This window comes from Zea mays, chromosome 10, assembly GCF_902167145.1.
Source record: "Zea mays cultivar B73 chromosome 10, Zm-B73-REFERENCE-NAM-5.0, whole genome shotgun sequence".
NCBI lineage: Eukaryota > Viridiplantae > Streptophyta > Magnoliopsida > Poales > Poaceae > Zea > Zea mays.
Genome location: NC_050105.1, coordinates 56,647,160 through 56,663,861, shown reverse-complemented (window position 1 = coordinate 56,663,861; position 16,702 = coordinate 56,647,160). Strand labels below are relative to the sequence as shown.

The following is a 16,702-nucleotide window of genomic DNA, read 5'->3' as shown; positions in this document are numbered from 1 at the left end:
GCACTTATATTTGATATTGTTTGCCTCCAGGCTTCGTATGGGCAGGAGATGGTTCAACGCCATGGGGAGGAGTACGATTGGAGGAGCCAGCCAATCGACCCTCAGGCAGCATATGCTAGCGCAGGAGGACAAGCCCATGGACGGTGAGATTATTTGATTTGGTTTTCAAAATTGTCATCATATGCTTGTGATTCAACTGAGCCATGAGTTACTATACTAAGTGCATGGTTCACTCTTGTAGGTTGGGTATTTTTGATTCTACGATTGATTCCAGAGAGCTGAGACGCCGTGGACGACAATCCACATCGTCGTCTTCACAGTCGTCCCGTTCACGATCAGCAGCCCATGAGATAGAGCTTGCGGTGTTGCGTCAACAGGCAGAGTACCATCAATCAGTCTTGAGGGAACAATTGGAGTACCAGAGGCAACAATCTGAATACCAGAGACAACAAGCCGAGTACCAGAAGAAGAGGGACGAGTATTATGCAAGCCTCCAGGCCCAAAATCAAGCTCTTCTCTCGGTAAGTTGAAGTAACATTTTGTAGCTTATTTTGCAAAACACTTGATGTGTATCTTGTTTGTTCAACAATGACTTGTATATAATTTGTAGCAACTAGCCCAACAAGCGGGCGTCCCGATGCCGACATATGGGATGCCGCCTCCGGACTTTGCACTGCCAATGCCAATGTTGGCGCATCCACCTCCGCCTCCGCCTCCGTCACAATTCCCTATGGTATGTACACATATGCGTGTGTGACATGTTCATAGATGTCTTATGTGTTTAAATGAACAACTGAGTGGTTACTATTTCTTGTGCTTGTGTTATAGGGATTTCAGACACCACCCGCTTCAGTTGCCGCACCTGGAGATGGGTCTGGTCAAGACGACACAACACATTCGTGGGTCAACAACCTTTTCAACACGCAGAGTCCAGCCGGAGGAGGTGGCTACTCGAACCATCCAGACGATGGATATGATTGATGTGTCGTGATGTTTATTTATGAAACACTTTGCAACACTTGTTTGTGAGACACAATTTCAGTTTGCAACAACCGTCGAACCTATATGTTGATGTTAAATTTGTGAATGTTAATATTTATGTGAGAATATTTGTGATTGTGAATACTTATTAGAATGTGTATATTTGTGATTGTGAATGTGTATATGCGCATGAATCTGTTTTTGTTTTGTAAATGTCAGATTTTTTAAAAAACAGAATTTTGTGTAAATTCTGTAATTTGTTATGTCCGACGGCCTAGTGGTAGCCGTCGGACATAACCTTGCTTTATGTCCGACGGCATTAAATACCGTCGGACATAAGGGATGCTTATGTCCGACGGCCGTCGCTAGGCCGTCGGACTTAATCCTGTGGGGCCCACAGGCTGACCGTTAAAACGGTTGGGATTTATTATTTCCGACGGGCACAAGCAGCCGTCGGAGATAGCTTATGTCCGACGGCTGCCGTCGGACATTGCACTATTTCCGACGAATTATCTCCGACGGCTTAAAGCCGTCGGAGATAAGGCATTGCCGTCGGAGATAAGCTATTTTCGACGGTTTAATACTTATGTCCGACGGTTTTGGCCGTCGGAAGTTGTTACGTTTACTGTAGTGGATGATGATGGAATATGTCTGGTCCTATCAGAAGAAATGTGCTGTCCTAGGACGCGCGGAGACTTGTCATTAACCATTTGATACATCTATGAAAACAAATTATAAGCGCATGCGGGATAAGCTGGGTAATAAAAAATTTAATTATATGCTGGGTAATATAAGCACACGTGTGATAAATACTCTTGAGTTAATCTAATCTCGTGAACTGTTTATACTACACCAGTGGACCGTTCGGGGCGGGCACGGACCATCTAGCCGAACCAGATGGCCAGACCGTCGATCATGGCTAAGTACTAGATATGGTGTTCAACACATGGATGCCCTGTTTTTTGGGAAAGCTAAACGAACCAAATACACCTGGTATAGAAACGTAAGTCGTAGTGCAAGTTGCAGGTACATACTGTACAATCCATTCCACTACCACATAATCACCTGTCACCGGTTGGTGACCCTCTATCACCGCTGATTTAAGTAGTAGTAGAGCCTTAACACTTTCTCCGTTTCCATGTTGAAAAGTATAAGGGGGCGCCAGCATAGACTTTGTCTGCACAAAGCATAAATAGCACCCCCCATGAGGCTTTCCATATCTCACTACCAAAAGCATCCGATCCCACACATCTGCTAAAAGGATATGGCTGCCCAAACACTAACTGCAGATGGTCCTCGCCTCGGCCAGCAGGAGATGAAGAAGATGTCTCCCTCCTTCCATCCAACTTTGTGGGGAGATTTCTTTCTTTCTTACGAGGCTCCCACCGAGGCACAGGTAACATTAGTTCAACATGCATGATTAGTAACAATGCAAATTAATATGCTTGCCTAGTTACATAAAATATAATATGTATGTAAACGCGTACGTTTTGCCTGTGCCCATCACTGCAGGAAGCTGAAATGCGAGAAAGGGCTGGAGTGCTGAGGGAAAAAGTGAGAAGCATGATTAAAGGTTCACATGATGTGCCAGAAATAGTGGACCTTATTATCACCCTGCAGAGACTAAATCTGGACTACCACTACGAGGATGAGATAAATGAAAAGTTGACTGTTGTTTACAACTCCAATTATGATGGTGGTAATTTGGTCTTAGTTTCACGCCGATTCTATCTTCTGCGTAAATGTGGCTATCATGTTTCATCCGGTGAGCCCTTATTTTCATATGCCCTTATTTAGGAATATATATATGTTAGATTTGAGAAAATATACGTTACCGAATGCTCACTATATCCCATCCAACTGTATATCACTACCGGAATCAGCTCCTTTGCCGTGCTGTTGCCAAGGCACTCGGCAAAGAGGCCAATTTTGCCGAGTGTGGGGCCCTCGGCAAAGACAGGTCCAGTGGGCCCCACCGCCAGTCCCTATGCCGAGAGCTCTCGTAGGCACTCGGCAAAGGAGGACTCTTTGCCGAGTGTCTAGTGGACGGACACTCGGCAAAGAGTCCTCCAGTGGGCCCCTTTGCTAGTCCCTTTGCCGAGTGCCTTGGCAACAGCACTCGGCAAAGATGTCTTTGCCGGTTCCCAGGTTTCCTTCTTTGCCGAGTGCCATGGTCAGCACTCGGCAAAGATGGCTTTACCGGTTCCGAGGTTTTCTTCTTTGCCGAGTACCATGGTCATAGCACTCGGCAAAGAAGCTCTTTGCCGAGTGTTACACTCGGCAAAGTGACCAGGATGTCCCTTTTTTATTTGCTTTTGCTGTTCCATCCGAACAAACAAAAGATATATATCATTCACATCACATTATATATCAATCACATCACAGAATGAACACATTTATCATCAACACCATATATATCACAAAGTCTCACTAAAGTCTCACAAATATAAGTCAGGAATATCACAAAACAGATATAAGTCTGCATCATCACTGACATCACCAAGTATCTCACAAGACAAAGTCTAACTAACATCACCAACACTCATAAAGGTAAGTCTGGATCATCACAAAACAGATCATCAACGAGGTGGGCATCTGGACTGGTTCGGCGAAGGGCTGGACGAAACATGAGGGTTGTTCGACGCCGCCGATTGACCCTGCACAGAGAACAGATTGTATGTGTGAGAACATATGAATATATATCATGCAGTACTAAAATTTTGATACTCACAGGAGTAGTGAACTCTGTAGGGTCAGCTGCAGGGAACAACGGAGGTGGTGGAGCATGACCCTGTGCGGCGCCAAGGCTCTGCATGTACGCGAACATCTCCGCCATCCTCTTCTCCAGCTCCTCACGTTGCCTCCTCTCATCATCTAGCTGAGTCTGTAATATTTCGCCCTAATGTTACGATAATGCAAAGAGAAGATATATAAAAATCAATGAACGATGAATAGATAAGGAATAACCTGGAGTTGCTGGATACGATGCTGTGAGGTGTCCTGCCGAGGTCGTATGGCTGGGCTCGCGCTCGTGCTCCTTGCTCGCACCTGAGAGAGAGTGGGAGTGGAGGACGAGTCGATTGCCCCGTCGGCAATCCAGTACCGCCCATGCCTCTTGCCTCCTCCGACCCTCATGAGGACATCTCCGTCGATGTCCTCGGTCCTCGGATCGTAATCTGGCCCATGGACCTCCTTGGCCATGGCGGTGTACTCACTAAGTCGGCTGTGGATGGCGGGGTTGGTGTACACCTCGGGCCCGTCATCCGGGTTGTAGGTGACGTCGGACGTCGCCTTCCCCTTGTGGGCCATGGCATATGCCGAGAATGTGGAGCAAGGTGCGCCACCATGTGCCGCCGACTGCGAGAAAACCAACGAGATGGTTAGAAATCATGTCTAATCGAAAGTTATATACCTAAATAAAAAAGAGCGCGTACCCATGCTTCCGCGTATTTGCCCAGGTTGCGGCTGCCTTGATGGTGGGAGGGACCTTGCATCAGCAAACGCCGTTCCCGGCTAGCGTTGTGCGCCTCATCCCACTCAGCTGAGCACCACCTCTGCACCATCTGCTCCCAGCACTCAGGGTGCGCGGCGCACCAATGAGGAATCATCTAAAAAAATATAAGTACACCGCATATCAGAAGATAAAAATAAGCATATTTAGTACCAATAATAAAGTTTTGTATTTACCTGCAAGTACTGGTCCGGAGTCAACGACATGGTTCGGGCGTCCTTCTTGTTCACCTTCTCCCCAAGGACGGAGCCGTGGTAAGTGACGATGGCCTAGATGCGCGCCTCGTAGTGCATGTCCACGACGAGCTTCTTACAACACGTCGTAGACACCACATCCGCCCTGGCCTCGTATCCAGCATCGCACCTGAAGAAATCCTACATACAAAGACGATGTATCCATACATTATTTCAAGAATATGCAACAAATGCGACTTATTAAACAATATAGTGCGAGGAAGACTTACCCATAGCTCTTGCTTCACCCGCTTCGCCTTGTTGTTGAATTGTCTGCCGTCCCGATCTACTGCATCAGGGGCGACGGCGTAGTGGTCGAAGGTGTATGCTGGGCTCGTCACTCCGGCGTACTCGACAAGTCCAGGGAAGTGTTCCCGGCATAGAAGGCCGAGGATGCCATTGGGGTTGCGGCCGTGACCCCCTGCAGTCTCCAAAACCATCCAAGACCTGTCCAAGTGATTAAGATGAAGTATTAGTTTCTATTATTAATTTGAACATATAATATGAAAAAGCAGCAACAACATCTAAAGTTACCTACCTCTCTCCATCGAGTCGTATCAGCGGACGTCTGTCACGAAGTATGGGTCGCTTAGGGAGGCTCGCGGGACCTCGCAGGTAGATACTCCTCGAACCTGAGGAGCCAGAACCTGAGACGTCCTGCTGAGCGGCGTCGTCGTCGTCGTCGTCCTGCTGCGCCGCATCGTCATCGTCCTGCTGTGCCGCATCGACAGCGGCATGCTGCTCCACCTGCTGCTGTACGGCGTCGTCCTGCTGCGCCTCCTCCTCCGTTCTACGGGTGCTCCTCCTCCCCCTCCCCCTCCCCCTCCTCGTCCTCGTCCCACCGCCCACCATCTTTGTCCAACAACCTGCAATTAAGAGTAAAAAATTAAGCACAGATAAAAAAATATGTATTTAGAAACATATGCAAAATAAATGAAATATAGCATTACATCGATTAAAAATAATCTTCATATGTGTCCGGGTTAGCCGGATCATAAGTGTCATCATCACTATCAACCATTTCATAGTCAACATTATCTCTTCCAGTATCTGAAGGCGCAATTTCGTCATTGGCATTGCCTTCAAGTATTTCTAAGTCATTCTCATTTTGCACCTCATCATCCTCGTCATCAACAACCATTTCAATATCTACTTCCATTCCGATCGCTTCGGTTAAGTCTATCTCAAATCGCCCTTCGAGCCCATCTTCTTGGAAGAACTCTCCGTCATATGTGTCTGGGTCTAAGTTATAATCTTCATCGTTTGGAACAGGCAATTTAGCGTGCGGTGATACCTTATACGGGTGCCATCCTTTCCAAGTATGCAATCATGGTCCGAGCTAACTCTTTTGCACAAAGCTGGCGGAAGAAATAGCTCAACTCTGCAAGCGTTAGCCAGACATGCTCAGGGACATAGCCTCGAACCATCGCCGGAAGAATTCGTTCAATCCATATGTGGAAGTCATGACTCTTCATCCCTAAGACTCGCAGAGTAGATAAGTTCACCCCCCTACTAAGGTTAGCTGCATACCCATCAGGGAACATTAACATCTTGATCCACTCTAGTACTTCCTTCCTCTGGGCCCTGCTCAGGACGAAATCGGCCTTAGGCCTTCTCCATGTCTTACCACCTCTAGGCGGCTTCATCTCTTGGTTTGGTCTATCACATAACTCTGCCAGATCCACTCTTGCCTTTACGTTATCCTTTGACTTATCAGGAATCTCCATAATTGTTGCCCAAAGTGCCTCCGCGACATTCTTTTCAGTGTGCATCACGTCAATGTTGTGTGGAAGGAGCAGGTCATCATAATAGGGGAGCCGAGTCAAGCCCGACTTATGTGTCCACATATGTTGCTCACCATATCCCACAAAACCACCTTCTAGGTTGGCCACGAGACCATCTATCTGTTCGTGAACTTCGACACCAGTCATCATTGCAGGTGGGCGGTCTGTCACCACGACACCTTTCGTAAAGTTCTTGATGTCTAGTCGGAATGCATGGTCAGGAGGGAGAAATTGTCGATGTTTATCGAATGACGAATATTTGCCACCCTTCTTCAACCAAATGAACCTAAGAGCTTCCTTGCAAACTGGGCATGGGAACTTACCGTGAACACACCAGGCGCAAAATAGCCCATACGCCGGAAAGTCATACATGGAGTACTGGTACCAAACATGCATTTTGAAGTTTGTCTTCGTAGCTCGGTCGTACGTCCATACCCCTTCCTCCCAAGCACGAACCAATTCATCAATCAAAGGCTCCATGTACACGCCCATTTTATTCCCCGGGTGTCCAGGAATTATCAACGACACGAATATGTTCTGTCTTTGAAAGCATACGCCGGGGGGGGGGAGATTGATGGGGATAACGAACACGGGCCAACATGTGTATGGGGCAACAGTCATTCCATAGGGATTGAACCCATCTGTGGCCAGCGCAACACGAACATGTCGAGCCTCTTTGGCTTTCTCATGGTGAATGGCATCAAAGTGGGTCCATGCTTCACCATCGGATGCGTGAACCATCTTGTCAGGATTGTATCGTTTGCCTTTTTTGTGCCATGTCATCTGTTTCGCGGATTCCTCTATCATGTATAGACGCTGGATCCTCGGTATGAACGGAAGGTGGCGTAGGATTGTCACGGGGATGTCGAGCTGCCTCTTCTGCCCATCACCAGAGTCTACCTCCATGAACCTAGACGATTTACACTTCGGACAATACTTTGCCTCAGTGTGTTCTTTCCTAAATAGGACACAGCCCTTCGGACAAGCATGTATCTGCTCATACGTCATCTTGAGTGCACGAAGGAGTTTCTGTGCCTCGTACATGCTCTTTGGCAGAACGTGATCTTCCGGAAGCAGGATGCCAATAATTGTCAACAAACCATCGAAGGCGTCTCGACTCATGCTATACTGCGACTTGAACGCCATTATACGCCCAATGGCATCCAGTTGAGAAACCTTTGTCTTGCCGTGAAGGGGTTTCTGTGCCGCGTCAAACATGTCGTAGAATGCCTTTGCGGTCGCCTCTGGCTCGTCCTCCGTACGTCCTTCGGCGAACTGTGCCTCGTGATAGTCGTTCAACATGTCTGCTACCCCGGCATCAGCATCGTAATCCTCGATGCATTGTCTCACCACCTCCTCTCTCGCGTGATGCGCTTCACCATGGAAGATCCACCGAGTATAGTCCGGCGTAAATCCATTCTTCCAAATATGTTCTACCATGGCCTTCTTTGGTTTTCTTTTCCAGTTGTCACATTTGCTGCACGGACAAGGGACTAGGCTAGCTCCTTTAGCAGCTTCGCCATATGCCCGTTCCACGAAAGCATCGGTCTTCCTAATCCATTCTGGGGTGACATCATTACGTCGAACGCGGCCCGTGTACATCCACTCACGGTCCTCCATCCTCTAACATATATAACCGAGTATAGTTTAATATAGACATGTAATGCATGTACACTACGTTCCTACCTTCTAATAGGTGATGATAGGTCCTAATCCCACCCGCGGTTGCGTAGATGGAGTTAGTTTCCATGCTCTACTCCGATCCGAGATAGAATTTCGGCAGCACCTCCCCGCTGTTCTCCGGATATACGTCCTGGCAGGGAGAGTGTACTGTCCGGAGAACAACAGGGAGGTGACGCCGAAACTCTATCTCGGACTGGAGTAGAGCATGAAACTAACACCATCTACGCAACCGCAAGCTGTCCAAAAAACGTGGACAATTCGAAACTGATACATTTGTAGATATGCAAAGATCTGCATATCTACACCGTATCTCTTTCGAACGGGAGACGCCTAACAGGGTTACGTGATCTACGACCATGATGCGGATGTAGAGGTTATACCTAGTGTGGCGGTGGAGTCAGCCTAGTGGGGCTGTGGCGCGTCGGTGCAGTGGCGACGCGAGGCAGACCCGCAACGGCTAGGAAGACCTCTGCAAAAAAAATAAACAAGTCTGTCAACAAAAAAATTCGGCAGCACCTCCCCTGCACGGGGAGGTTTCCAAAACCTGCAAATAAAAGTAACAGCACGATGGCTGACATTCACACGTATACCAGGAGCACATAAAAGCTTTGATAATACCGTTGAAGGCGACAAAGCATTTATATGCATATGTTTTGAGCACATAAAAGCTTTGATAATACAAGAACATATATACTAACGAAGATATTTCAGTATCAGTCGTTGGGTGAAGCTTCACCTAGTGTTTCTAGAATCCATCACATAAATCATTTTTATCATTTTTACTGTGGAGGCGCGGCGTCGTCGAGGTCGAGGGCTGCCGTGGGACGCGGCGGCGTCGGGGCCGAGGTCGAGGGCGGCCGTGGGGCGGCGTGCGCGGGCGCGGCGGCCGGCGGCGTGGGGGCAGGGCTGCGGCGGCAGGGGCGCGGCGGCCGGCGGCGTGGAGAGGCGCGTGGGCGCGGCGTGGAGACGGCAACGGAGTGAGAGAGAGAGAGTGAGAAAGGAAGAAGTTACCAGGTGCTATGTACACGTTCTTTGCCGAGTGTCCGCGATCTGGCACTCGGCAAAGATTTTTTTAAAAATATTAAAATATTCTTTGCCGAGTGCCAGATCGCAGGCACTCGGCAAAGTGTTCTTTGCCGAGTGCCAGCTGGATGACACTCGGCAAAGAATCTTTTACAATCCTTTGCCGAGTGCTGTACAGCTAGCACTCGGCAAACCATCCTTTGCCGAGTGTCATTTGTGGACACTCGGCAAATTACTTTTTTATTTTTTATATTTTCCCTACCAAACTTTTTGTGGTATGTTCCTACACTATGTAGACCAACATGTACCATTTTGGGACAATTATAACAGTGTTTTCTATACCTAGTACATTTAGTTTGTTTATTTGAATTTCTTCGGAAAATTCAGATTTGAACTGCAGGTTACTCGAAACTTGGAAAACCGTGCATGCAAAAATGATATCCATGCTACTTAGCACAAGTTACGACCGATTTCAGGAGCGGACCGGAAACTTCGAGCACCATGCTCACTCAACATGACCGTAAACTTGCCATCCAGGTGTTTAAAAATTGTATAAAACATAAACAAAGTCAGAAAATCATGAAACCTGTCCACGTGTCATGATATCATATGTAGAGGTTGTGATAAAAAATTTAGAATGTTTGGAGAAAGTTGTGAGACATTAAGTGTAGAAACCTAAGAGAACCACACATGAAATCATAGAGTTTCAATGTGGATCTCTTAGGTTTGTACACATAGTGCGTTACAGCTTTCTCGAAACTTTTTCAAATTTTTATCACAGCCTCTACATATGATATCATGACACGTGGACATGTTTCATGATTTTCTGACTTTGTTTATGTTTTATACAATTTGTAAACACCTGGATGGCAAGTTTACGGTCATGTTGAGTGAGCACGGTGCTCGAAGTTTCCGGTCCGCTCCTGAAATCGGTCGTAACTTGTGCTAAGTAGCATGGATATCATTTTTGCATGCACGGTTTTCCAAGTTTCGAGTAACCTGCAGTTCAAATCTGAATTTTCCGAAGAAATTCAAATAAACAAACTAAATGTACTAGGTATAGAAAACACTTTTATAATTGTCCCAAAATGGTACATGTTGGTCTACATAGTGTAGGAACATACCACAAAAAGTTTGGTGACCAAAATAAAAAAAATAAAAATATGATTTGCCGAGTGTCTACATAGGACACTCGGCAAAGACACTGTTTGCCGAGTGCCAGATATTTGACACTCGGCAAAGACTGACGGCCGTCAGTTGTAGACGGCCGCTAACGGCCCTTTGCCGAGAGCCGTATTTGCCGAGTGCTTGACGCTCGGCAAAGCACTCTTTCCTGTGTGCTTGGATGTGCCGAGTGTTCTACACTCGGTAAACCAGCTCTTTACCGAGCGCAGAACTTTGCCGAGGGCGGTACTCGGCAAAGTCTGCTTTGCCGAGTGCCCAATAAAAAGCACTCGGCAAAGGCGCGGATTCCGGTAGTGTATGCATGTAGATGTATTCCTAAATTTCAAAGACCAATATGGAAATTTTATTGAGGCAGATACTAGGACCTTGTTAAGCTTATACAATGCAGCATACCTGAGGATTCATGGAGAGACAATGCTTGATGAGGCAATTTCTTTTACTACAAGATGCCTTCAAGATAGATTAGAACATTTGGAATCACCAATAGCAGAGGAAGTGTCGTCTGCCCTTGATACCCCACTTTTTAGAAGGGTTGGAACTTTGGAAATGAAGGATTACATTCCTATCTACGAAAAGGACGCTAAACAAAACAAATCAATATTAGAGTTTGCGAAACTGAACTTCAACCTTCTACAACTTCTTTATTCATCAGAGCTCAAAGAGTGCACAGCGTAAGTTTATATATATATTACTTCTCCTTTCAGAAACGAAAGTGCATATTTAAAATCTATGCTAATTATTGCTTTTTCTTCTCTACGACATTGCAGCTGGTGGAAAGAACTCTGCGTCGAATCAAACTTGAGTTTTGTGAGGGATAGAATAGTAGAGGTGTACTTTTGGATGAGTGGGGGATGCTATGATCCTCAATATTCTCATTCTCGAATTATACTTACAAAGATTGTTGCTTTCATCACGATTCTAGATGATACCCTTGACTCACTTGCTAATTCTTATGAAAGTATGCAACTTGCAGAAGCAGTCGAAAGGTATGTATAATCTTCTCGAGCGGCTACATTTTTCTTTCCTAGATTGGAAACTCTCTATAAAAACTCAAGTAACTAATTCACATATTTTGTCAACATGCATGAAAGTATATCTGTGTTATGCTGTTAGGAAAATACCTCGACCATTTTTTTTGAATTTTTGGATGTATTAAATATAAAATACTCCTGAGGGAAGGTGATCTGTATATATTCTGACTTAGTAAGTTACAGGTGGGATGAAAGTGCAATCTCACTACTCCCAGAATACATGAAGGATTTCTACATGTATTTGTTGAAGACATTTTCATCGTTTGAGAATGAGTTAGGACCAGACAAGAGCTACTGAGTGTTCTACTTAAAAGAAGCGGTAAGTTTTTATTTTTATCTTCCTTGATAAAGTTGATTATTATTAAGCCAAACATAACAAGACTACTTAGTGGATAATACTATATACAGTGGTTCGTCACATGCTATTCCTTATTATTATAAGAGTAAACAAGCACATGCATATAGATATATATATATATATCAGACACCTTATGTGTAGTTAAAATATACTAATGATATATATATACACCAATCCATTCCTTATAACATGGAAATTACCAAGTGCAACCACCACACCAATGTTGGAAAGTATTTGTGGTTGTTGTCACATAATCATAATTTAAGCAGTAGATATAATTTATCAACAACATGAGCATCTATGTTTGTACAATGACTTCACATGTTTTTATTCTCTCTATATATAGGTGAAGGAATTAGTTCGGGAATATACCAAGGAAATAAAATGGCGTGATGAGGATTATGTCCCCAAAACATTGAAAGAACACCTAAAAGTTTCACTCATAAGCATTGGAGGTACACTGGTGCTATGTTCCGCGTTTGTTGGAATGGGTGATGTAGTAACAAAGAAGATCATGGAATGGGTTATGAGTGATGCTGAACTTGTTAAGTCTTTTGGTATATTTGTACGGCTCTCCAATGATATTGTATCAACCAAGGTTTTTCTCTATCCTTTGACTACTCTTATTTCATGGACACACTATACCTTGTTTTACTCAGCAATGTCTAAAACCATGATTTTGTTCAACAATTCTAGTGAATAACAATGAAGATAGCATGACCCTAAACATAATTTTTTGTTAAGATTCATAGTGTTTGGGATTTCAAACAAACTATATTATTAATAAAAAAATCACTAATTTTGCACATTTAATTGCAGCGTGAACAAAGAGAGAAGCATTGTGTCTCCACTGTTCAGTGTTACATGAAGCAGCATGAACTAACAATGGATGAAGCATGTGAGCAGATAAAAGAACTTACAGAAGATTCATGGAAGTTCATGATTGAACAAGGCCTTGCACTAAAAGAATACCCGATAATTGTCCCACGAACGGTACTAGAGTTTGCACGAACTGTAGACTACATGTACAAGGAAGCTGATAAGTACACTGTCTCCCATACAATCAAAGACATGTTAACATCGCTTTATGTGAAGCCGGTACTCATGTGAAGGTTCTTTATTGTTATCTTGGATCCAGAGAATATCAACATGAAGCACTACTCCAAGGAGGCCAAAATAACTAAAGGAGCTATATATATTGTACACCTTAAGTAATATCAAGGGATATGGTGATATATATGTATTACTCAAATAAAAATGACAAAAACCATCCTATAGTTGTTGTTCTCAGGCATTGTTGGAAAATACATATGTTGCCATCTGTTGCATATTGTGCTATGTTTCCTTCAGCTAAAATAAAGAAAATTTTCTCTTTAATAGACGTGTTGTACTACATCTAGATATTACTCCATCTATCCCGAAATAGTTTTTGTTTTGGCTCTTAATTTTTATGTCTATATTCAAATAGATAATGATAAATCTAGACACATATATAAAACAACCACATACAACACGTATTGTATGAATCCACAAATTACCTAACACTAATAGAAAAGAACTCTAAACCTGCGCTGGGGTTTAAGTTTTATAGACGGTTTTGGTTATCAAGCGCTAGTGGTATTTTTAGTGGTGACTTCTTAAGAAAACTACCACTAGAAATCCATGATTTCTTTAGCCGATTTTCTTAAGAAAACCTCCAATAAAAATAAATTTATCCTAATTTTTTTAGTTTTTCAAATGACCTCGTATGAAAAAACAACCAACATAAAAGTTGTATATCTCTAAAAGCTATGAAACCTTGTATTTGACAACTTTTAAAGTTGAAATTATTTCGGTTCTCAAAAATCGCATCCAAATTTGTCAAATTTAAGATGCAAATATTGCAAATGACCTCGTATGGAAAAAGTTCAAAAATAGAAGTTGTAGAACTTCAAAAGTGATGAAACTTTGTAGTTGTCAACTTTTTCGTTTGAATTTGTTTAAAACCTAAAATAGTCAATTTTTACTCAGATTGTTCTAATATGTGGACAACAAAACTGCAATAGACATGTAGTAAGTAATAGGTGGAGTGTTAGAGGGGTCTACGCGCGAGGTTGAGGCCAGGGGATTGATTCCCACCAGCGACGTAGCTGCGAATTTTGCACGACTTTTTTTGAGACTAATGGCTCTCTAAGAGAGCAAGTTGATATTGATGATGTAGATGAGAATGTGATTCCGACGGCTGCACTAAGAACTATGGCGATTGAAGATGTGCGATCATAGGAACCATAAGAACAAGATCAACTATCTTCCTCAACAATGGTGCAACCCCTTATTCAAGGTGAGGAACAGGTATCTCAAGATGACGACATTGATCAAGGGGACGCTTGAAGAAAAGACAAGGAGGAAGAAGAAGTTCCATAGGCACCTCCGCCCTAAGTCCGCACCACCATACAACGAGACCATCAGGTGGATCAGATTTTAGGAAGAAGATGTTACTAATTTTTGTGAGCATTACTTGTTTGTTTCCTCTAATGAACCGCTCGAGGTTGAAGTTTTGAAGGATCGAGACTGAGCGATGGCCATGCATGAAGGGCTCAACATCTTAAATAGAAATGAAGTCTAGAGCTTGGTGCCACGTCCAAAGCAAAACGTTGTGGGAACCAAGTGGTGTTCTGCAACAAATAAGATGAATATGGGGTGGTGATAAAGAACAAGGCTTGAGTTGTAGAAAAAGGTTATACCCAAGTCGTAGGTTTGGAATTTGAGGAGACGTTTGCTCCTGTAGCTAGGTTAGAGTCAATTCACATGTTATTGGGCTATGCTACTAACGTTTCCTTTAAGATTTTTCAAATGGACGTGAAGAGCACCTTCCTCAATCGACCGATCAAGGGAGGAAGTCTACGTGGAGCAATAGCCTAGCTTCGAGGATGACAGGTATCCTGACCATGTGTACAAACTCTCCAAGGTGCATTATGGGCTTAAGCAAGCCCCACGAGCATGGTATGAATGTGTTAGAGGTTTTATCATTTCAAATGATTTCAAGGTCAGGAAAGCTGATCCCACTCTTTTCACTAAGACATGTTCCACAGGCACCTCCACCCCAAGTCCGTGCCACCATACAACGTGATCATCCGGTGGATGAGATTCTAGGGGATATAAAGAAGGGAGTAACCATTCTATCTCGTGTTGCTAATTTTTGTGAGCATTACTTGTTTGTTTCCTCTATTGAACCTCTCACGGTAGAAGAAGTTTTGAAGGATCCAGATGGGTGATGGCCATGCAGGAAGAGCTCAACAACTTAAAGTGAAATGAAGTCTAGAGCTTGGTGCCACGTCTAAAGCAAAACATTGTGGGAACCAAGTGAGTGTTTCGCAACAAACAAGATGAATACGTGATGGTGACAAGGAACAAGGCTTGAATCGTGGCAAAAGGTTATACCCAAGTCGTAGGTTTGGGCTTTGAGGAGACTTTTGCTCTTGTAGCTAGATTAGAGTCAATTTGCATATTATTGGCCTATGCTTCTCACCATTCCTTTAAGCTTTTTCGAATGGATGTGAAGAGCGCCTTCCTCAATTGACTGATCAAGGGAGGAAGTCTATGTAGAGCAACCACCTGGCTTCGAGGATGACAGGTATCCCAACCATGTGTACAAACTCTCTAAGGTGTTCTATGGGATTAAGCGAGCCCCATGAACATGGTATGAATGCCTTAGAGATTTTCTCATTTCAAACGATTTCAAGGTCTAGAGAGGTGATCCCACTCTTTTCACTAAGTCATGTTCCACAGGCACCTCCGCCTCAAGTCCGCGCCACCATACAATGCGATCATCCGGTGGATTGGATTCTAGGGGATATAGACGAAGAAGTAACCACTTGATCTCGTGTCACTAATTTTTGTGAGCATTACTTGTTTGTTTCCTCTACTGAACCTCTCAAGATATAAGAAGTTTTGAAGGATCCAGACTGGGTGATGGCCATGCAGGAAGACCTCACCAACTTAATGAGAAATGAAGTCTGGAGCTTGGAGCCACATCTAAAGCAAAATGTTGTGGGAACCAACTGTGTGTTTCGCAACAAACAAGATGAATATGGGCTAGTGATAAGGAATAAGGCTTGACTTGTGGCAAAAGGTTATACCCAAGTCGCTTGTTTGAACTTTGAGGAGACTTTTGCTACTATAGCTAGGTTAGAGTCAATTCACATATTATTTTCCTATGCTTATATTGGTGCTCAGGTTGTAGAATGTCATCCTCGGACTTTAGAAGTCCTTGTGCATTGATGCATTTGTTGAAGGGGAGGACATGCTACAAGTTGACCCTTTGAGATTACTTTTGTTTAAGTTGAGTTGATGTAGTCTCAAAGGAGGATTGCAAGGGAAAAGGTGGATTTGGACAAAAAAAGAAGCTTCCACTGCATAAACAGTATCAATGTACTTTATTCCAGATTGCCGTGGAATTTCATTGCCTTTGCTCTTCATTTGCTATTTTTGGTGAGGGAATCAGGTTAGGACACTAGTTTCTTCGTTTTGGTGCTTAGAATATTAAAAAGTTTTGAGCTTTTAAACTTGTATTTTTGATCAAAACCCTCTTGATATCAAAGAGGTGCCCTCTTATTGCAAAAATTTGTTCTCTTATGTGGTAGAAGTTATCTTATGAGAAAAGGGGGAGTTTGGGGTATTTGATCAAAACAAGAGTTTTAAAATGATTTGTTTTGCAAAACAAAGAGTTGTTGACATAGAAGTTAGAAAAAACTGCTTTGATTGCAAAATTCGAAACAAGTGGTGGCTAAAGGATCAAAATATGCCAAATCATTCGAATCGTCCTTTAGTATGAGTTTGATCTTCAATTTTCGAACTTTGCCTCATTTTTGGTTAAGTTAGTCAGATTTGAGTTGCTTTAGGTGTGTTGGCATAAATCACCAAAAAGGGGGAGA

General features: G+C 43.7%; 1 pseudogene; it reads left to right on the top strand.

Moving 5' to 3' along the window:
* Positions 1-2,199: 2,199 nt before the first annotated feature.
* LOC109943125 ((S)-beta-macrocarpene synthase-like) lies at positions 2,200-13,231 on the top strand (annotated as a pseudogene).
* The last annotated feature ends 3,471 nt before the right edge of the window (positions 13,232-16,702 follow it).